This window comes from Megachile rotundata, chromosome 6, assembly GCF_050947335.1.
Source record: "Megachile rotundata isolate GNS110a chromosome 6, iyMegRotu1, whole genome shotgun sequence".
NCBI lineage: Eukaryota > Metazoa > Arthropoda > Insecta > Hymenoptera > Megachilidae > Megachile > Megachile rotundata.
In genome coordinates this window covers 4284191-4301089 of record NC_134988.1, presented here as the reverse complement: position 1 = coordinate 4301089, position 16899 = coordinate 4284191, and the positions used below count along the sequence as shown (strand labels likewise).

Sequence of the window (16899 nt, the reverse complement as noted above, 5' to 3'; positions counted from 1 at the left end):
GGAATGTTTCGAAAACATCTCGACGAGGGCTACACTTTTGTAAAGTAAAAAATGGGGGATCCTATTTAGGAAACTGAAGATGTTCATGTGACCTTCAAACAACCAACGAAGATCAAATTATTGCCTCCATCTTATGTTCCTGATATCGTGCAACTTTCGTCTGAAACATTTTTTCACATTTAAAGCCGTTTCTGAAATAAAAGGGTGGGGTTAGACTTTAGAGATAACGTGTACAGCGTGCCACACTGACTGTGTCACAAAGCAGCATTGGTACAAAGAGTAAGCGCAACAAGAAGCGACACTCTGACAAAGAATTTACTTTCAGAGAGAGACGGAATAATACAATCAATATAAATGACCCTGCAAAACGGGGTGGAATCTCGACGCGAAAATTTGAAAAATGTACATAGTGTGCAAGTATGGCATAATGCTTTATACCTGCACACTCATCTGTCATTTATTTGTAACATATTTATAAAACATACTGTTATGTATAATTTTTGGAATTTGTAATAAATATCAGTACTTTAATCACATTAAAGTTAAATATAACAGAATTTGATTCAATTAAAATCATAATAAATTTAAAATTGAATAGAATCGAATTTTATCAAATGATTGTTTGATCGAAGAGAAAATTCGGTATTAAAAATTTGATATGTAAGAATTTTTATTTTTATCTTCACTTCGAGAAAATACTGAAATCTAAAATATTGTTTACTAGAATTAATATGTATTTGAAGATTTTCTTATTTAAACTATTTAAAATAGAAAAATATAGGAAATTCTAACGTATTAAATTTAAAATACTTAAAATTGTGAAAAAGAGATTTTAAAATTATGTTAAATTTAAGCGGAACAAATTTTAAATTAATCGGAAGAGAATTACATACATTTGCATTCAGTCGCAGTATCACAAATAAATAACGGGAAATTTAATCAGAAATATTTAAAACTGTACAGAAGAGAAGTGCACTGAACTGAAATTAAAATATTGAAAATTACGTAGAAGAGAATATTATCGAATTAAAATTAAAATATTTCAAATTTAACGAGAAAGAGCTGTATCGAATGAAATTCGATAATAAAATTGTTAATTTAAAAAGGAAAAAAAACCAACATCACGCGGAGTTCCCAAGCGGCACCACCCATCCAAGTACTATCCGTGCCCAACTTAGCTTGACTTCGGTGATCAGACGAGAACCGGTATTTCCTAAGTAGTGTGGCCGTTGACTTGCATTGTTACATGCTAGTCCAACAATATTTTGAATAGGAATTTGTTTTTCATCTAAAGAATTTTTGAAAATTTAGAAAATTTTACTCGCGGGACAATCGGTAGCATCTAATTGTAATAATTCTAAGAACTGCGTTATAATGCTACCATCTAATGGTGACACATATCTCACCAGCACGCACATTAATTTTGTATCGGAAATATCTGTGCTTTCATCAATTAAAATCGAAAATCTACACGTTTTTAAACAATCAATTATATTCTCAATTTCGCGTTTGGCAATTACATTTTTGACAATTTTTGCACACTTATGTCGAGCAAGTGAAAGATCCTGTACAACTTCGGGTTCAATACAAATATCTTTTACTAATGGTATCAAATGATTTACGGTACAAAATGCTACATTATGTTCAGCGAAAAATGCAAATAATTTAATTTCAGCTCGTTTCACTTTGTTTGTATGCAGTAAGCTACTCGCGGTAATATTATTATTATTTTTGTCATTATTGCTATCATTTATATCAAGTGAATTTACATTTCTACGGTGTACGTTTGTTTTTTCGTGATTGTCTACATCGGTTTTGCAACATCTGATAGTTTTATTACAAGCGATACAAAGCGCTCTACTTCTATCTACAGTAGGTCTTAACCATACTTTATAGCTGTCATTATCTAACCATGCATGATTAAATCTACGGATCTTACGCTTTTTTACGGCACCTTCACCATTATTCAATGCCATTATAATTAAATATGTACAACGTACCTCGTAACGGCTGTTTCTTCGCTGCTTTCCCGCCAACGACACTACGCCATCTAGCGGCGCCACTAAATACATACGCTGCGTACGCTCCTGCATTTCTCGCGCATGCGCGAAAAAACCCGGCCCATATATCATCACTAGGTGTGACGGACAGTGGCGGGCCGTGGCGACGAATATGGCACGACCCCATAGCCCGCCATGCCGCAGAGGGTGGGCATCACCGAGGGGTTTTAGTGGGTAGAAATCCCACACTACCCCCGCTCCTCCCCCGGGGAGTGGGGGCGTCTTGTAGAAGATTTCCCCCCGTAAAAAAAAAAAAAGGTGTGACGGACAAGCGGACGAACTGGTGCCGGGGTGGCACAAGTCGGATCTCCCACCTCCACGTGGTGTTCGCTGGGATAGAGGAACTGCGCCTTCGGTAGCCGATCGCTTCGGTGGTTGGCTACCCAAGGCCGAGGGCCTCTATGCTAACGGGAGAACGGCGGGTCCCCCAGTGGGGGGGCTCATGCTCACACCGTAAGCCTGTGGTCATGTTTCGCAGGAACGGGGGGCTTGCCTTTACCGGCTGGCCCGCGAGGAGTAAACCTCCATAAAAAATCCGCTGTGTGGTTCGCGGGGCGGAATACGGCCACGGTATCCCCTGCCTTGCGGTATGAGTCCGCATAAAAGGGGTGCTCCCGTCGTCTTCAAGTAGGCCCGATGAAGCGCGAGGCGATGCCGGCGGGGTCTTCGGACCCTGGTAGGGCCTCCCAAGCCGGCAAGGCTCAAGCTGAGGGGTGAAAACGGGGGCCGCGGGAGCGAGCGAGGACGCCTGAAATCAAGGTGTAAGGCAGCCGTGCCGAGGATTGCGTGGCCGCCCAGGCGTAAAACAGGGCGGTCTCGAACGGTTCCCTCGGGGGTACCTGCCGACCCCCCCCCGAGTATTCAATGGCTTCCCCGGGTAAGGCGGCTCTGCCCGGGGCGACATCCTTTCCGACCCCATTCGTGGGACGAACTATAGATATTTCAAACTCTCAAAAACAAGCTGTGGTGGGCAGCTTAAAACCCAACCAAACAAGCGGAGAGGAGGAGAAGCAGGAGAAGGTCCGGAACGTCGTGAAGGACAGTGCTGCCGGAACATCTGTACCGGTAGTGAGATGTGTCGACATTTTGGCCCCGCCTAGAACGGCCAATATGTCAGGTCTGAGCATGAGCATCAGCTCAGAAGCGCCTGGGCTGGCGTGAGACGACACACCAATGGAAACGGGGTGGATGACGGCAAGGAGATCGAGTCGCCTGAGCAGGACTCCATCAGAGGCCAGCGACTTGGGCCTGGAACGGTTGGGCACCGCAGAGAACCAGCCGACAGCTAAGGAGAGAAGAACGGTCCTCAGGAGGAGGATATTAAACGATGACGGGGACAGCGAATCCGGCTCCTCGGTCATCTCGGTGGAGTGCATCCCGTCCAGAAGTGACAGCAGGGGATCTAGAGGAAGAGGTCGACCTCCCACGACCGGAGAATATGTCCGTCTGGCTGAGACCAAGGAGCGCCTGCTGGACATGAAGAGGAGAGAGCTCGAGCTCGATAGTGGGTTGGGGGCGTATGACCCGACCAAGCCGGTACCGGTGCCTAGCAACTCCAGCAAGCCCATACCGGAGGTAGAGGAGGTGATGAGGCAGGCTAAGCACCTGCCGACGGTGGACCTACATGCTGAATTGCTTAGGTACACCGACCTCATCCGTAGAGTCGCGTCGGGCTCTACTAATTTGAAGGGGACATGCGTCCGCCAGCTGAGGGTTTCCTCAAATTATATCGAGGGCCTGACGACCGAGCTGGCTAAGAGAAGGAGTGCCGAGGGCGACAGAACAGAGGTGGTCGCTCAGGTGCCGGTGGCAGTCCCGACCCCAAGCCGACAGTCGCCGCTGACTGACGCGGACGAAAAAGAGCAGCTGAGGATGCAACTCAGAGCTGCTGAAGAGGAAAGGAGAAGAATGACTGACGACTTGGCAGCCCTCCGCAGGGAGGTGGACAGGCTGAAGGGATCAGCTGGTGTGGAGCGACCCTGTGAGGACAAGAAGGCCGGAGTGGTAAGGAGGACGCGCAGGAGAGTCTTGTCGTCCTCTGAGTCTGACAGAGAGGACGTCAAGAGGAGGCTCGTAGTCGCGACTGGCAGCCCGCCGAGAGTGCTGCTCAGCCCGACGGAGGCGACCCAGGACGCTCCCGAGATGAAGATCGATATGCCGCGACTCACGAAGGAGACCGAGCCGATGGAGGCATCAGCAGTTCCGGAGTGCGCGGACACTCAGGAAGTGAGGGCGGCGGATCCCCCAAGAACAGTCAAGCAGTTCAGGGAAGCCGCCGCACCCACCCAGACCAGGGCCCCCGAGAGCAGGGTTTAGGAGACGGGTTTGGAAGGAGTTGTCGCTCAGCTGATTAGGAAAGTGGAAGAATTGTCAGCTGAGCTAAAAGGAGTGGCGAGAAAAAGGCAGGCCAGCAGCAGTGCCCAGCGCGGGACTCAGCCCAGGCCACCACAACAGCGGCCCAGGCCGGCCCCGAGAAGGGCAAACACCGCAGAGGGGGCGACCAACCGTGCAGCCCGAAGCACCGCTCCGGCAGCAGCCCCCCAGGTGGCTGCAGTCCACCAGGGAAAAAGCGAGGAGTTGTGGACTACCGTCCTTGGCCGAAAAGCGAAGCAACCGGCGAGGAAGGAGACGCAAGCAACGGTAGCAGGGAAGGTGTCTGGTAGGAAGCCAGAAAACCGGCCTCAGGGTATACCGGGGGCAACGGGGGTCAAGCCAGCCCAGCCTGAACCCAAGAGAAGGATTAGGGTACCACGACCACCGAGGACGGCGGCAGTTACCCTCACTGTAGCACCTGGAGGGGAGTCTACCTACTCCCAGGTGCTGAGGAAAGCCAGGGAAGCGATCCCCCCCAAGCAACTGTCCGAAATGGGCATAACGGAGGTGAAGATCCGCAAGGCGGCCATTGGAGGACTTGTCCTGGGGATACCGGGGCAGGAAAACAAGGCGAAGGCAGCCAACTTGGCTGGTAAACTGAGAGAAGTTTTTCGGGACTCAGAAGTTAGAGTGGCTAATCCCACCAAAACGACAGAGATCCGGCTGCTAAATCTGGACGAGTCCATTGAGAAGCAGGAAGTAGCCTAAGTCTTGGCGGAGCTAGGAGAGTGCTCCGCCGAAGATATCAAGGTGGGCGATATCAAGAGAGGACGAAACGCACAAGGGACCGTGTGGGTCCGCTGCCCCTTGACAGTCGCCAAGAAAGCGGAGGCAGCGGGACGAATACGAATAGGATGGATATTGGCCCGGGTCGAGGTTCTTGCGACCCGGCCAATGCACTGTTACCGCTGCCTCCAGAGGGGGCACACGGCCCAGCAGTGCGGCGAGGATGTCGATAGGTCCTCAAGATGTTACGCGTGCGGAGAGGGGGGCACAGAGCTTCAAACTGCAATAATAAGTCGAAGTGCCCCCTCTGCAGCGACCTGGGGCGTCCTAATACACATCGCCTTGGGTCGGCTGGATGTGCACCACCGATGAGGAAGAGGAAAGCGGCCGCTCCATTCAAGGCCGCTGAATCCGGGAAGGAACCTGGAAAAGAAAAAGAAACGGTTAGCGAGAGACAGGGCGAGCAACCAGCCACCAAGGATGCAGCTGATCAGCCGGCAAGCCAGGCGGAGCAGAGCGCCATGGAGGTGGCGGACGAGGCAGTTTAGTAATGGGGCCATTGAGCCCCATACTTCAAGGAAACGCGAACCACGTTGGGGATGATAGCGGAGCCCTATCGCGTCCCGGACCAGCCAAACTGGTTCGCGGACGCAGAGGGCCGCGGCGCAACGGTCGCGGTAGTGTCGCGTGGGGCATCCGGCTCTTTAGACCCGGCCCACCTTCTGTGGACCGACGATATGGAGGTCTCAGACGGGGAGCTCGTCTATGCCGTCAAGAGGGCCAGTGCACGGAACACCGCACCAGGCCCTGACGGCATCCCGGGCCGGGCTTGGGCCTTGGCACTCCCATTTTTGGGGGATAGACTCAGGGGCCTCTTCGGCGCCTGTCTGAAGAAAGGGACATTTCCACAATTGTGGAAGAGGGAATGGCTGGTCCTCCTTAAGAAGGATGGACGACCCGATGGGAAGCCCTCGGCGTACCGGCCGATCGTGTTGTTAGACGTGGTTGGGAAAATCTTCGAAACAATTATAGCGAAGTGACTCACCGATCACCTCTCCGGAGAGGATCCCGACGTGGCCGACTGGCAGTTTGGGTTCAGAAAAGGTAGAAGCACCATAGATTCCACAAAGAGGGTAAGAGACATCGCCCAGTCGGTCACGTCCAGGGGCGGGGTGACGATTGCTATATCACTAGATATAGTAAACGCATTCAACACCCTGCCCCACGGGACGATATAAGAGGGCCTAGAAAGGCACCGGGTCCCCCCGGTAATTTGTAACATTATAGGGGACTATCTCCGGGAGAGATCGATCGAGTGCGTCGATCGGTAGGGCGCCGAGAGAGTTTGGAAGGTTGAGCGGGACGTACCCCAGGGTGCGGTACTCGGTCCGCACCTGTGGATCGTGGGGTACGACCCCGCTCTGCGGGCCCCACTGCCACCGGGTTTATATTTAACTTGTTTTGCTGATGACACCCACATCCTGGCAGTGGGACGAGATTGGACGAGGACCAGCCGTCTCGCAGAGTTAGGAGCATCGGTGGTCGTTGCCGAGATCCGGACGCTCGGGCTGGAGGTGGCTCCCCACAAAACAGAGGTAATGGCCTTCTGCCGGACACGTGGGGGCCGGCCACCTGCCGGGGCGTCGATCCGGGTAGGCGGGGCCGAGGTCCAGATCGGGTCCGAGATGCGGTATCTCGGACTCCGGCTGGACAGCCGCTGGAGATTCAAGGCCCACTTCGACGCGTTGGCCCCCAGGTTGGAGCGCGTGGCAGGCGCTTTGGCGCGCCTATTGCCCAACCTGCGGGGTCCGAATGAGAGGGTGCGCCGGCTCTATATGGGGGTCGTGTGGAGCATGGCCCTATACAGCGCCCCAATTTGGGCTGCCGACCTGGCTGCCAGTCATCGCTCGCAAGGTGTTTTGCGAAAAGTGGAGCGGCGGTTGGCGGTCAGGGTGGTGGTATCAGGAGGTGGAGGCGTCTGCGTACGGATTCAGATGCGCCCTCCGCCGCGAGGGGGTTGTAGAGGGTGCCCAGCCAGGGCCCAGCGTAGAGGAGGTCAGGCTCCAGGCCCGACGCGCTGCTGTCTCCCGCTGGAAGGAGGAGTTATCCTCCAGCGGGGCCGTGGGGAAGCGCGCTGTCTGGGCGGTCCTTCCGTGAATGGAGCAGTGGATGGACCGCGGCCACGGGCGGCTCTCGTTCTGGATCACGCAGGTGCTCACCGGGCATGGTTGCTTCGGGGAGTACCTGTGCCGGATCGGAAGGGAACGGACACCGATGTGTCACGAGTGTGGTGGTGCTGGGCCCGACGACGCCCAGCACGTGCTGGGTCGGTGCCCTGCATTCGCGTTGCAGAGGCACCACCTAGAGTGTGAGCTTGAGTGTGATGCTGCGTGCCTGGGAGATGTGGTTGAGCGAATGCTTAAGAATGACGAGGGATGGAAGGCTGTCGCCTCCTTCTGCGAGACGGTGATCTCGCGGAAGGAGGAGGCAGAGCGTGATAGGGAAAGACGCGGAGTGGATGGAAGAAGAATGAGAGGCAGAAGGCGACCCGCTTCTCGGGCCTCGTGAGGCTTCACCGCGTCGTCCCCACTCTATGAAAGATGAGTGAATGTGTTGGTGTGTGTGTCAGCGTGCTTGTGGTGTGATTGTGTGTGGGTGAGTGTAGTTAGTAAGTGGAGAGAAGTGGTGGGATGGCGATCGCGTCGCCCTCCCCGTCGTCGGTCCCCATCTCCTTGCGTGAGTGTCGGCGGTCTTGGTCCGGGGTGTCGGAGTTCCCGGGATTGACCAAGGCCGCCACGGCCGCAGGTGTCACGGGCGGGGACCCGGGGCACCATTGCACGCGGCCAGGTGCGTGGTGCCGACGGCGGGCGTGATTACGTCGTCGGCTCCGATAAGGGGTGGGGTGGGAAACATTCTTTGGCGGAGTGGCTTCTCCTCCCCGCGAGAAGGGTGACCTCTTCTGGGTCACAGGGTGGCATTTTGGCGCGTCGTGGTGACGATAATGCACGACCCCGGGACGCGCCATGCCGCCGAGGGTGGGAATCACCGAGGGATTTTAGTCAGTAAGAATCTGGCACTCTCCTCCTCCTCCCCCGCTCCCCGGGGGAGGAGGAAGTCTATGAAGATTTCCCTTCGTAAAAAAAAAAAAAGGTGTGACGGACAGTCCTCACCATTGTTGGGCAGTCGTGAGATTTTATCTCACGCGAGAGCTTTATGCGCATGTCATATTCAAATATGATCGGCCGTCATATTCGAAGCTGTCGCTCACGCTTTCGCGCGCCCGGTCTATGCACGCTCTCATTGGTCAGTGTTTTTTGCTAATAACTCGAAAATGGAGCCTCAACCAATATTTTGGCAAAGGAAAAAGTTGTTCAGAATCGCCCCACCTACCACCCCTTTTCGGGTCTTACACTAATTGCGGGACACCCTGTATATACAGGGTGTTCGGCTACTGGTAGGCATAATTTTAGGGGGTGGTAGCTGGGGTGATTCTGAACAACTTTTTCCTTTACCAAAATGCTGGTTAAAGCTTAGTTTTTGAATTATTAATGAAAAACACTGACCAATCAGAGCGCGAGAATAGCGCGCGCTCAGATGCGAGAGCGACAGGTGCAAGTGTGACGGTTGACCCTGATCGTGAACAAACAAATCGCGCGATTTCGGTAACATAGTTACCACCATCGGTAATACGTCAGTCGGTAAGTAGTTATAAAATTCACAACTATTAATAAGTATAAATTTATTAACGAAACTAATTATATGGATTAAGCGAAAATAAAGGTAAAGATCAAGCGTAGTTTTTTTAGATAATTAAAAAAAATGATTATTTGTTTAACGACATAAAATTAAAGAATACTCGGACGCTTACCTCATGAGTGAATTTACGATGCGAGAATTCTTCATTAATTTTGAAGTATATCGTCGTATGACAAGATACCTATTTACTCGCTAAAATCCACAAGAGTATATCAATACCCGCTCTATGGGATTGTCAAGTAAAAAGGGTGACTGTCATATTTGATGTTTTCCATATAATAATAGTACAATTTTCGGAACCCACACTAAACAAACACACAATCACACAAGCACCACGATTGTCCAGTCCTTAGTATCGAAACGTTAAAAATATCCACCTTTTTTACACATGAATTCGTTTACAAAAGTTCCTCACCGTGTACACATTACACATTATGCACGATGAGTGATTCAAAGAAAAGAATCAGTTATTGCAAGATGTATTATTGCGATCGCACAACACGTATTACCGACAATATTGACAGTCACCCTTTTTACTTGACAATCCCATAGAGCGGGTATTGATATACTCTTGTGGATTTTAGCGAGTAAATAGGTATCTTGTTATACGACGATATACATACTTCAAAATTAATGAAGAATTCTCGCATCGTAAATTCACTCATGAGGTAAGCGTCCGAGTATTCTTTAATTTTATGTCGTTAAACAAATAATCATTTTTTATAATTATCTAAAAAAACTGCGCTTGATCTTTACCTTTATTTTCGCTTAATCCATATAATTAGTTTCGTTAATAAATTTATACTTATTAATAGTTGTGAATTTTATAACTACTTACCGACTGACGTATTACCGATGATGGTAACTATGTTACCGATATCGCGCGATTTGTTTGTTCACGACCAGGGTCAACCGTCACGCTTGCACCCGTCGCTCTCGCATCTGAGCGCGCGCTATTCTCGCGCTCTGATTGGTCAGTGTTTTTCATTAATAATTCAAAAACTAAGCTTTAACCAGCATTTTGGTAAAGGAAAAAGTTGTTCAGAATCACCCCAGCTACGACCCCCTAAAATTATGCCCACCAGTAGCCGAACACCCTGTATAATGCGAATAATATGATGGAATATGGGAGATATTTAAAATAACACAAAAGCACAATAACTTTTAAAACACTAAATGAATTTATTATTTAAGAAAAACGACTTGGAAGGACCTCTTTGAATAACTATATTTTATACGTGTGTGTTTCGACGGAGATGTTGAGTCGTCGAATTGCCGGAACGCTCAGCGCTGAGCTAGATAATGTGGGATTGGTTTTTGGGTGCAAGAAAAGTTCAAATAGACAATTAACAAAGTTTATTTTATAAGCTAGATTCACGAAAGACTTTATACACTCACGATTACACGACAAAACTTGACTGTACACTTTATATTTAACGACACATAAAGAAATATACAGGGTGTCCGCGCCAAAGTGTTACACCTTAATATCTCATGAACTATTGATGTCACGAAAAAGTGCTTATATGGAAATTGCAGGGTAAAAGAGGCCCTATGTTTTGGCAGAAGCAAAATTTTTTTATTGTTATTAATGTAAAAGATATGATGGTGAAGTTTCGTTTTTTTAAATGGAACTATAATTTTTTTCTCGATCAGGTGATAGTGCTTTTCAAGACGAATTCATCAAGGTTTTATGTACTTACCCGATTTTTATTAGTTTTCGAGATATAACGCTTAGAAATTTACTGATTTTCAGCAGTGACATCTCGGTTTGACGAGTAAGTCATAAAAACGTTCTTATTGTTACGGTAAGTGCCACTGGTTTGACTCTGCCTGCCGAAACAGATAGGCGGGGTGTATGGTCAAAATGGCAGGTCCGAAGAGTAAGAAACGTGAAAAGTATTGTCCATTACGGTTTAAGTTTTCCGTATCGAAGATGATATTAATTGTAATTTGGAAGGTTGGGACATTTATTTAAATGTTTCAGTACAAGGTAGGTATAAAGACAATTTAACAAAAAATAATATGCAAAAAATTTATTCCACGTGCTTTCCGCTATTTGAAATACAAGTTTGTATACGTTTTACAAATTCGTTCTCGACGTTTTCCATAATTTCGCACGGGATATTTACGCATGCATTGTGTATTCTATTTTTCAAGTCAGTTATATTGTTAAATTGTCTTTATACCTACCTTGTACTGAAACATTTAAATAAATGTCCCAACCTTCCAAATTACAATTAATATCATCTTCGATACGGAAAACTTAAACCGTAATGGACAATACTTTTCACGTTTCTTACTCTTCGGACCTGCCATTTTGACCATACACCCCGCCCATCTGTTTCGGCAGGCAGAGTCAAACCAGCGGCACTTACCGTAACAATAAGAACGTTTTTATGACTTACTCGTCAAACCGAGATGTCACTGCTGAAAATCAGTAAATTTCTAAGCGTTATATCTCGAAAACTAATAAAAATCGGGTAAGTACATAAAACCTTGATGAATTCGTCTTGAAAAGCACTATCACCTGATCGAGAAAAAATTATAGTTCCATTTAAAAAAACGAAACTTCACCATCATATCTTTTACATTAATAACAATAAAAAAATTTTGCTTCTGCCAAAACATAGGGCCTCTTTTACCCTGCAATTTCCATATAAGCACTTTTTCGTGACATCAATAGTTCATGAGATATTAAGGTGTAACACTTTGGCGCTGACACCCTGTATATACAGTTTGAAATGCAATGAATTGTCTTTGTTAAACTGTTCACAATTTGTGTCGAGCCTTGGGCGGCTTCGCGAAACTAGAATTCGAGTGTCTTTTATTTGGCGACGCAGTCGCGCTTAGCTAAATCACTTTGAACGGAATTGAATCTCGCAGAGATGCTTGTTCGCGATTATGTTAACGTGAGGCTTCGTAAATCAGTAGAACGCCCAAGGGTCTCACGCTCTTATATGTACTCGCCGGTATTCCGCGATTGGAGCATTCAATTTTTCTCCGTTGCGGCAGTTCGAGGATCCAAACAAAGCGTGGAGTTCCGCGGGTCGCCTGATTGGCCTAGCTGTTGCCGTGCGCCGGTTTGACGGTTGGAGTCGCGACAACAGCTAGGCTTGAAAAACAAGACACCGCCAACGACTTTTGCTGCTGTTGTGAAACGGTGCCTAGAAAAAGTGTATTTTTCGCGGTTCTAACGGTTTGCGCTATCTCTTTGTTTGGATTCTCGAACAGTGTGAAAATTATAATATCAGAGAAACAATAACAAAGAAATACATGGATTTTATTTTGTTAACATGCATAGATCTGATAAAAATCGAGCGGTATCTTTTTCCTTTGCTCTTGCAACAAATATTGGTATTCATATAGCAAATCGGCTGCAAACGTAAAAAATAATAATAATCATAAATAAATTTAATATTACTTTTATTATATATAATTTGTTGTATTATTTAACCCTTTTATTCTCTTTCCTGCAATTTTCTTCAGATTTATTTTTTTCCTCACTAGGGCCTAATGATACCTTATATTTCATCAAAGTGTATACGCTACTGAGGACTTCTACGGATAACTTACTGCGCATGCACTGGGATTGCCCAACACTGGTCCTCACACCAGGGCTGGCCGCGCCAACCCTCGGCGGCCCCACCGACCGTGGAACGCTGGACAGTCCTTGCTCTGCGGCAGGAAGGGTCCCGAGCAAACGGTCAACCGGCTTCTCTACCCTGTGGACAGTCCCGGGGAAGGTAAGCCGTAGGTAGACACCGCGCCGACGGACAGTCCTCGTCGCGGAGTCTGCCAGACCGTCGGGAAGCTAACTCCAGGAACACAATCTCGGTCTTAATAAGAGCAAGGCAAGGCCAGAAGTGGCCACTTACCCCGTGTACTTTATTTTCCTTCCCTCCTCCTCTTCTCGATCGCGCACCAAACCGTAGTTGTAATTACCGCGAAACCCGCGAACGCGTTCCTCCGCCCGAACCGCGAACACCGCGAAGTGTTCCTCCAAACGATACGTAAACTCCGCGAGGCGTTCTCCCGATCGACCGACCGACCGAACCGCGAACGCCGCGTCGGACCTAAATGTAAGATAGTACGTAAGTCCGTAGTATGTAAGACTATATTGTACAAGCGTTAGTTTGTAAGACCCGCGCCGCCTCCGCTGCCATATTGCAAAACCGCAATAACCATCTTGTAACACCGATCATGTATATTGTAGAGACCGAAGACCGTGGAGGAGCAGCCGACGACTCCACATGCGACCCCGCCGGAGATTAACAATAATAAATTATAGTTAAGAGTAACTCCGTGTTCTCTTTTACCCGCGACAGATCCCCTTCCTTCCGCGACCGGCCCCCTCGCGTCGACCCTGCGCACTGAAGCGACCGGCACAAGGGGGCCCGTGAGCCGCGTACGCCCCCGCGTTGCTTAGCAACGCGGCAGGAGGAGACGGCTACGTTACACGTGCTTTGTCGTACATTTTATACGAACACATTCGAGTGAAAAATGTTGAATAAATGGAATGTACTTATTGTAAATAAAATATATTTCGAGACTTTCCCATTTCAAATATTTAAAATTGAATAGAAGGTCACAATGTCGAATTAGAATTGAGATAATTAAGGAGATGATATTATTATTTAGCAGAATTGAATGAAGGAAAAGTAGTAAAAAAGAAGCCAACAGCACGCGGAGTTCCCAAGCGGTCACCCATCCAAGTACTATCCGCGCCCAACTTAGCTTGACTTCGGTGATCAGACGAGAACCGGTATTTCCTAAGTAGTGTGGCCGTTGACTCGTCAGACATGCTTTTACAGTTCATTTAACATTAAAATCTTAAATATCATATATTGCGATTAAAATATATTCGAATGTTATAACTCCTAACGTTTTCTTGTTTTTCTGGCAGCCCCTTTGAACGATTGTAGAAAATGTGTGTTTTCTTGACTGTTTTTTCTTTTCTATTTCACATTCTTCGATTTCTCTGTAAAAAATTCAAAAAGGAAAAGTGCTAACCGCCTCTGTAGAAAAAAAGATAATTATATCTACCTTTACACTTGATACAAGAAATGTACGTTTCGAAAACTCAATGTCAAAACTGTTTTGATCTCGTATTTAGCGCGTTCGAAGCTTCGAAGGAGTAACGATGTCGCCCCGCCCCACGAAGAAAAATGTAAATATTCGGCCCGGCGTGAACATGTTAAAAAGAAAAAAAAAAGCCAACAGCACGCGGAGTTCCCAAGCGGTCACCCATCCAAGTACTATCCGCGCCCAACTTAGCTTAACTGCGGTGATCGGACGAGAACCGGTATTTCCTAAGTAGTATGACCGTTGACTGATCAGGTATGTCTAAACTTTCGTCTTGTAGAATCACCACAAATCTAAATATTAGATATTGTAATTGAAATACATTTAACATGTTCAAGCCGCCGTGGACCACTGGTAGGCTGCATCTAGTTTCCTCTAATTAGCAACGTCGACCATTGGTGGTTCACATATTTTTTAATTACATATCTTAAAACAGACTTTAAATTGAGTGACAAGGAAGAGGATAGATAATAATATTGTAGTATCGGAGACCGCGGACCGCGCCGAAAAGCAGAGCGGTACCGCGCGGTGTTTGTCGGTGTCGAGTAACCCTTAGATTCCCATCTCCCGGCTTTCCCTGCTTCCCAGAAGGACCCCCATTACTTCTCGGTCCTTATCGCACTGCTCTCGGTCCCAAGATTTGGGACTCGCCGATCAATCTAGACCATCGGCGTCATTACCCACAAGACCACAAAAACTCCTTACCACAAATTTACAGTTTGCTCCGTTATCCCTACATAATTATGGTTTTGTGGAAAAACCTCATTTCCCAGAACCTTCTCCCCACCACTGGACTACCACCCCCACAAATTTGTAGTATAAAAGAAGGCCCTTCGACGGACCTCGACAGTCAGTCTTAGTTCAACTTTATTCTGTGCGGGAGCTTCTGTAAAAGTCTAAATAAAAATACACGTTTAAACCAACATCTAGCTGAGTTCTTCCTGATTTGACGATATCGGCTCCGCTCAGGCCGCCGGTGTCGGAGCCGTTGCGTTCGGCTTCGGCGTAGCTTTTAGTTCTAGGAATTTTTGCATACGTGTGTGTGTATATGTATGTGTGTGACACTTGTGCCTGTCGACGCGAGGAATGCGGTAATTTTCCAACCGCGATCGACGGTTTTTGGAAAACAAGAGCGTGCGTATGCAGGTTTCGACCCGCAAGCCGCGATCGAGAGCGACAGAGTTTTTTCGAGTCTTGACCTGCGAGGTGTGGTCTACGATCTGCGAGTTGCTATCAAATGTACAAGAGACTTGTACAATTTTTATTTTGTCTTGATTCCTTTAAATATATTTTACTGTTTTTCGTTCCCGTTTTTTCATCCAATTATTTTTATCCCACAATATGCACTGCTAACTAAAAAAAATTTGTATATTTAAATGTTAAATTATTCAAATTAAAAAATTTCAAGAAAACTTACGAAATATATATCTTTTACTGACATTTCAAATTTAAATAATGGAGTTTTATGAATACCTTCTAACAATTACATAAAACTACTAATAACTGTGGAATGTGTAAGAGCGAGAGCGAAATAGTGTGTAAGAGTGAAAGCGAAATAGTCAATGGAATATTCTAGTCGATGGAATATTCCAGAATAATCCATCGATGGTTTAACAAAAAAAATTGCCGCCCGGCAACAGCGAACGATTGGAAAAGGCATGGGCATTCCGTAGCGGACAATGAAAGTGCAAACAGCGTAAAAGCGAAACAGAGTAATTTATATAATAAAGTATAATCATATTCATTTTTCAGTATAGCAACTGTGGTGTTGTTTATTGTGTTCTAATTTCTTTTCTTACATAACTACTAATTTCTGCATTTACTTCTTGGGATAAACTAATCACAATAAGTGCTGCCAGAAAAGTGAACAAACCTTCTTTGGTAAACTAAACGCAATCCACTAGTAACAAAAACAAGCAGTGCGCCAAGTAAGCGCGGTCAGTTAAATAAACAACTTAATTTCCCGCTTATACCCGTCACATAGATTTCGAAAAAGTGCGCTGGGTTGAACGTTTGAAAAACCCCTGTTGACATATTGACTATCGTGAGGGCCATTAATGATCGACATAATCAGTTTAATACTATCGAGTAAACAATAGAAGAAACATTAAAGGAAAATTGGTAGAGCATTTATATATTTCATTACAAAGGTGGCAAATGGAAATTTTGAATGAAAAAACGAAATTTCGCGTTCTGAATAATTGTAATTATAGCGTGCCTATTCTTATACATTACACGATCGCATTCATGGGAAATGCGTTGAAAAATTAAATTGTGCTCACTAAGATTAAGATATTTCTGTAAAATTCAACTTAAAATATTTAAAACTGTGTAGAGAAAAAGTTAATCGAATCGAAATGACGGCATCTAAAATTGAATAGAAGAGGACTATGATAAATGAGAACTGAGGTAGTTCAGTAGATGGGAACTTTAATCAGTAGAATTACATGAAGAAAAAATAGTAAAAAATAAGCCAACAGCACGCGGAGTTCCCAAGCGGTCACCCATCCAAGTACTATCCGCGCCCAACTTATCTTGACTTCGGTGATCAGACGAGAACCGGTATTTCCTAAGTAGTGTGGCCGTTGACTTGTCAGACATGCTTTTACAATGCATTTGAACATTAAAATCTTGAATATCATATATTGCGATTAAAATATATTCGATCGTTATAACTCCTAACGTGTTAAATCGTGTGGAGATCATCAGTGGTAGAGACAATGAGTTTAATACGATTCAATGGCTAATAAACGAAATGTTCAATGGAAACTTAAATATCGTTAACGATATATTTAATTATACAAGCTAATAAATTGGAAAATTGTGTGAATACCCATATAGATGTTGCTTCATTTATATAGTTTTTTACTATCCCCGTTACAAGGCGATACTTTCACGA

General features: G+C 46.3%; 3 non-coding genes and 1 pseudogene across 3 annotated transcripts; all 4 read right to left on the bottom strand.

The window, feature by feature from the left end:
• Positions 1-1113: 1113 nt before the first annotated feature.
• Positions 1114-1234, bottom strand: LOC143264731 (5S ribosomal RNA; annotated as a pseudogene).
• Positions 1235-13589: 12355 nt separating this feature from the next.
• Positions 13590-13708, bottom strand: LOC143264711 (5S ribosomal RNA). Its single transcript, XR_013038641.1, has one exon. It is a non-coding gene; the product is annotated as a 5S ribosomal RNA (ribosomal RNA).
• A 421-nt stretch (positions 13709-14129) lies between these two features.
• On the bottom strand, positions 14130-14248 carry LOC143264734 (5S ribosomal RNA). The gene has a single exon (XR_013038661.1). It is a non-coding gene; the product is annotated as a 5S ribosomal RNA (ribosomal RNA).
• Positions 14249-16471: 2223 nt separating this feature from the next.
• On the bottom strand, positions 16472-16590 carry LOC143264727 (5S ribosomal RNA). The gene has a single exon (XR_013038658.1). It is a non-coding gene; the product is annotated as a 5S ribosomal RNA (ribosomal RNA).
• Between the last annotated feature and the right edge of the window lie 309 nt (positions 16591-16899).